Genomic DNA, 6000 nt, shown 5'->3' on the forward strand with positions numbered 1-6000 from the left:
CAGGCTATTGTTTTATATGGTTTAGGTTAATGTTTTTAGCATAATCTACGTTAGGCTAAGAATAGAGGATTTCTTAGAAGGTTCTTGCTATACCTATTCTAGGCCACTGCTTAGTTTAGGCTTATTTAAATCATGCAAAAGGATAAAAACTACACTGGAAAAAATCCTGTTATAATCTAGTTTACTGTTTTATCTGGCCGAGATTACACTTTTATCTAATATTTGGCCACTGCTTTATTTAATCTAAACTACTGTTTAGGCAGAGCTTTTATATATGAGCCACGTCACCTCTAGGCTTCCCAATGGATTATAATAGGATGCCATGTTTGTTTACATTTAATGCAAGGTGCACAGTGCTCCAAACATGGGGCACAAATATTAGCTTAGAACAAAGCCAATATATACAGGCTCTGCTTAGAGCACTGTGGACAGCAGAGTTAACTGATACAGTATACATATTTTTGATGTTAAGATGGCCTGAAAGGACAACCATACATTACTTTACTGTACTTTAGTGTGGAACAGACGATACTTGAATGCATGACAGGGACAGTTTGGCAGCCTCACCATCACCCGTACTGCATTTTCCTGGCCTAGAGCATTCACAGTCAAAGTACTGTTGCTCTTTCAACACACACACACTGCAATATTAATGAAAATATGCACGTGTGCAATATCAGTGACATTTATTTAAACAGCTATGTAGGCAGTTCATATGACATCATGTTGTGGCAGTCAACCTCCTCAGCTGACAGCTTGCTCCTGTCAAAATTATGTCCACAGAAATGGGTCAGACCTTCAACCCTTACTTAAATACAATTTTATATCATTACTTTCTAAGATAAATTCAGCATTCTTGGCTTTTTTAACTATTACTGAAAAACTGCAGTATTTCATTAAATTATATATTATATATATACAACAATAATGTAGAATACTGTACACTATTACTTACACCACATCCAACATTGTTTCATATAATTACATACAATAGTTATTCTTTTGCCATTTTTGTACAATCAATTATTTACAATTACATAGAAAATAATACAATGACTTGCCCAGTAGATACAAATATTTAAAAAAATAAAGGTCTATTGCAAGGCAGATGCACTATGGCATTATCTACTATAACACAGACACTGATGACACATGTAAATATAATGCAATATGTAGGACATACTATGAACCATATTAGGAAGGCCTGTTGAAATTTACACCTGAAGGCTACCTGGAGATTATGAAATAGAATGGACAGATCTCAATAAATTTATAATTAATTAATGTATACATCCAGTGTTGACTGAAATTATGATCATACATAAATAAACCCACGTAACTATGGTAATTAAAAAAAATACATTATGTACAATATAAACAGTCACAAGTACATGGGCACACTATAAATGTTGAAGTATCTTTGCTTTTCTGTTCATTTTGTTGCTTTGAGTAAGCATTTTTCTGGTCTCGAATTTGAAATAGTAGTAGAGCCTGCAGCGAAGATAGAGCTGGTGATGGAATTCAGGAGACTTCCATCTTGATGAGCTGGACAGGACACAACCTGTCTGGAAGGTACTGTACCTGCTTCTCAACTTTGTCCAGCAGTTGAGACAGGATGTTGCTGCTGACAAACAAACTGGGGACCTGCTTTTCAAACACCTTTTCGTCACAGCCATAGGCTGAATAGTAAGCTGGCATTGTCAAGCAAGTTGCACTAATTTGGGAAAATTAAGCTGTGTCAGAGCCTACCTCACCAAAAAAGTATTTATAGGCTTTGCCATCACCCACCAAGCTGATAGTTATGCCCCGAGGCCATTTGGAGCGCTGTGCACCTTGCCCTAAATGTAAACAAACATGGCGTCCTGGAAGTGACATGGCTTGTATATATTGGCTTTGGTTTAGGCTAATAATGGGATATTCCGTAAAGGGATTCCTATTTAACCCAAGAGACGCTAGGGGGATGCTACTTAAGGATGACGGCAATATTATGTATTTGCAACTTCAGTGATGGAACCAATATTTTCTTGCTCATTTTGTAACTTATCACCTAATGTTATACATGGTTATAATTGCCTTGTGTTGCAGATTAATAGTAAAAAATAAAATATAAGATACTTTTAAAAACTGATATTAAAAAAGAAATTTTTTGGAAAGTAAACATTATTTCAAAACTCACTTTTTACTTTTGGAATGCTTCATTAAGTATATCTGAGACAGTTTCAAATTTTTTCATGACAATATTACTCCTTAGATATTCAAGAAACACCTATAAAAGTACAAAAATATACAACAGTTATTAACTGGTTGAATGGATGTATATGTGTGCATATGTTAACTGTCATATGCAGACTAACTTTAAAACCAATATTATTATCATCACTGTCATTGTAATTATCTATCTCGATATCACTATTTGATGAAAATGAATAAGCATCATCATCAAAGGCCATTATCTCCAAAATTTACAAAATAAAGAAAGATTTATCAAAAATCTTTGACAGTTGCTCAACTTCAGGATACAAAAGCCTCCCTGGTCCCGCCCCCCCGGGCTGACAAAAGGTGTACAATTTTACTATTTTGATACCTATGATGAAGAGAAATCTGCCATCTTTTATGTTCAAGAGTGAGCTGAATGGCTTGTGAGACTGCTGACGTCACTCAAACAGAGCTATGGGGAGGGACTAAATTTACCGCGATATTTGAAACTAAAGTGTCGATAACATAGTCATCGTCCTAACACAACATATAAAGGATCGATTATAGCGATGTGCAGCACCTTGTGGGTTCATCTAGTTAGGCCACTGCCTGGTCTAGGTTTATATCACCTTTAAGGATAAAGGCTACATAAGACTCCACTAATATGTAGCTTTATAAATAGGCTACTGAGCTGTAAAAACTAGGTTACATTTAATCTAGCCTAAGTTACTGTTTATGTCTAACCTTAGGTTATTTGGTCTAAACTACCCCTTAGGCTAATAATAGGATATTTCTTAAAATGTTCTCACTTAACCTAGTACATTCCAACCTCTTAAGTCTGGGAACATTGGGGCCAGGCCTAGTTAATTCCCCACACAAATAGCCTAGTTGCCAACTTAACCTACTACATGGCTCAGTTCTGACACCACTTTTCATCATTTTATTACCCATATATTTTCACTTATCATTTTATGACTTCATACTGTATAATTTTGTTTAAAATAGTGTACTTTATTTAACATATTTAGTCAACAGCCCCAAGTTAATCTAACCGTAGTTCGCCTACTTAACCTTTCTCAGAATCTGCAGAATATTATGTGACTTTCATCTCCTAAATTTACTATCTTCATAATTATTGCTATTAGTATCTTCCACATTTATTTTGATTGTAGAGGGCAATAAAATGACAAAAATAAAGAATGAATTTTGGCGATAGCTCAGCGCATTTGACACTTTGCTGTCAAAAACTAAACAAAGCACACCGCTATCTAGGAAAATTAACACTAGACATTTGCTAACAGGAAGGGAAGGATAGAAACATTTTCTTGTATAGATAAAGATTTATACTTGCTCTTCTTACCTCTAGCATCATCTGATCTCATGGGTGGCATATCGAGTGGGTAAACATACAGCTATATAAAAGAATTGATCAAAACCCATGTCTTTCAAGCACTCTAAGAGTAAGGATTCGTGCGTGCCAAGTGTCTCATTGTTTTGATTATAAGTTCTGACTTAGTAGAGCCTTCTCAAGTGGAATTTTTTAAAAATATATTTATTCATTTCAAGTTAATATCTAAAATATATTTGATGTCACATATTTTCATTACTAACAATTATTTTCATAAAATCAAACGAGATATGGCATAATTTTTGCTGTTGGGAATTTGTTAACAATATGTGGCACCGTTCTTGTGGCTGCCCAACAAACTAATGGCGGCTGGTTCAGTATCAAGCGGAACCATGGGAGTTCCTCGACCACAGAATGCCGGTTTTAAGAGGTTCGAGTGTATTACGTTTATCTCGGTAGTTCTGAGTCGCCGGTCAGTCCATTTTTCATTTGCTTTCCCGATATTGTCCCAGTGCGGATGATATCCCCCCCTTCTCAGTTTTCCTCTGTATCATCTCATATTTGTCATCGTGTAGCAATTATTCCTTTTCGTAATGACAGCTTTTCCTCTTCAACTGCTTCCTTTCTAGAGGGAATTAGCCAGCAGATAGAACATTTCTTGCTTCTCAGCAATTTCCTCTTAAGAGCTGTGCAGATGACAACGTCTGTCATCACTATTACATGGTGATGTTATGCAAGAAACCTCTAAATTCCCCATCCGTGCAGATGACACCCACTGCTGTCAAGGTTACATGGTGATATCATACAAAAATCCTCTCCTTCTCCACCCAAATACCTGTTCACTCCATCTGGTACTGTCTCCTGGCATTCCTTGGCATCATGCTGCTGTTCCGGAGTTGTCACCTCTTCCGTCTCAGTTCTTCCATTTAGAATATATTGAGTTCCAGCAGTGTTTTTGGATAATTCCCCTTTAGTATTTAAGTGGTGCATAGCTCACGTGGTTCCGTTTTCACTTCCTTTTTGCAGAAGATCAATCCATTAACCGGCACTCTTTAGTTTACTTCTACCTCGGCTTTTGTTAAAACGAATAAGAAGTTAACTCGGATTATGGTAAGGTGCATTATTACAGAATCCTTTGGGAACGATGAACATTCGTAAGGGCAGGCTAGGAAACTGTTTAGTGCTTAATAGCTTGGTTCTTAACACGAACAGTGTAGTTTGCTCACAACTGTTTTGCACATGGGGTACAACGCCCTTAGTCCTTTAGTTGCGGCGGGGACGCTTTCTCCTGAACCAGATATGACAGCAACCTTGCTTTCTACCTTATCGTTAGTTGTTAGGAAATCCTGTTTTTGAATTTTGGGAGCATGAAAGTACACACTGGTGTAGGAGCATACCTTCATATGTGAAGGTAGTAGTGTCTTCAGTTTTGGACTGTCGGTTATGGGCTTTCGACTCAGGCACAGGAGTCACTAATACTCTACAAGATAGATTCCTTTTTTCCCCCCAGTAAGGATCCCCTGACAAGTCTCGCTATGAGAGCCTTACACCCTGTTGTGGTTCCAACGTCTGGCTACAGTACTTGCCAGTAAGGATCACACAACAGGCAGGAACATTGAGAAGCTTTTCCTCCCTGTTAAAAGCTTCTAGTTTGCTTGGCTGAATGTTGTTTCTCTGGCTGCACTAACCCATCATCCTCATTCAGTTGATAGTGTGCTAACTTTAACAGTAGGTAAGATTCATTCCATATAATGATAATTTTCTTGATAGAATTATTTGGATACTTACCTACTGTTAAAGTGGAAACCCACCCAGCCTCCCCCATGAATTCTGACCTGAACGTATACATTCTGACCACCTGCTGGGAAAACAGGTGACTGCAGAGACAGTCTTAATAGGTTAGCCAAGCGTAATTTGAATTTTTTAAAATGCCGATCGCACCTGATGGCGCGAAGATGTAAGCTAACTGTAACAGTAGGTAAGTATCCAAATAATTAATCTTATCATGAAAATTATCATTTAACATGCGAATTTCATATGTAGGCAAGACAACCCAAACAGGCTGTAGCAAGTTCACCCATACCACAGAATGTGGCTTGTGTATGTGTTGCAATTTTTTTTTTTTTTTTTTTTTTTTTTTGCCTTGCTTGATTTACTGTATTTTATTTCATTACAAGTTTAGTTGAATCTAAGTATGATTATCTCACATATAACAGTATACAAGAGAATATTTTATCATTGTTGATATTTCATATCTAATCACCATAAAAATATTTAAATGCAAATTACATATGTAGGCAAGCCAACACCAAACAGGCTGTAGCAAGTTCACAGATGACATCAAATGAGTGTTCATATGTACATACTCTATGCACAAGTTATCTAAGTTACAATATCACGAATGAAAGACAAATCTACCTACATATGGTGCACAGTTACAGATCCCAGTCAACCCC

Source organism: Macrobrachium rosenbergii, chromosome 36 (assembly GCF_040412425.1).
Source record: "Macrobrachium rosenbergii isolate ZJJX-2024 chromosome 36, ASM4041242v1, whole genome shotgun sequence".
Classification (NCBI taxonomy): Eukaryota; Metazoa; Arthropoda; class Malacostraca; order Decapoda; family Palaemonidae; genus Macrobrachium; species Macrobrachium rosenbergii.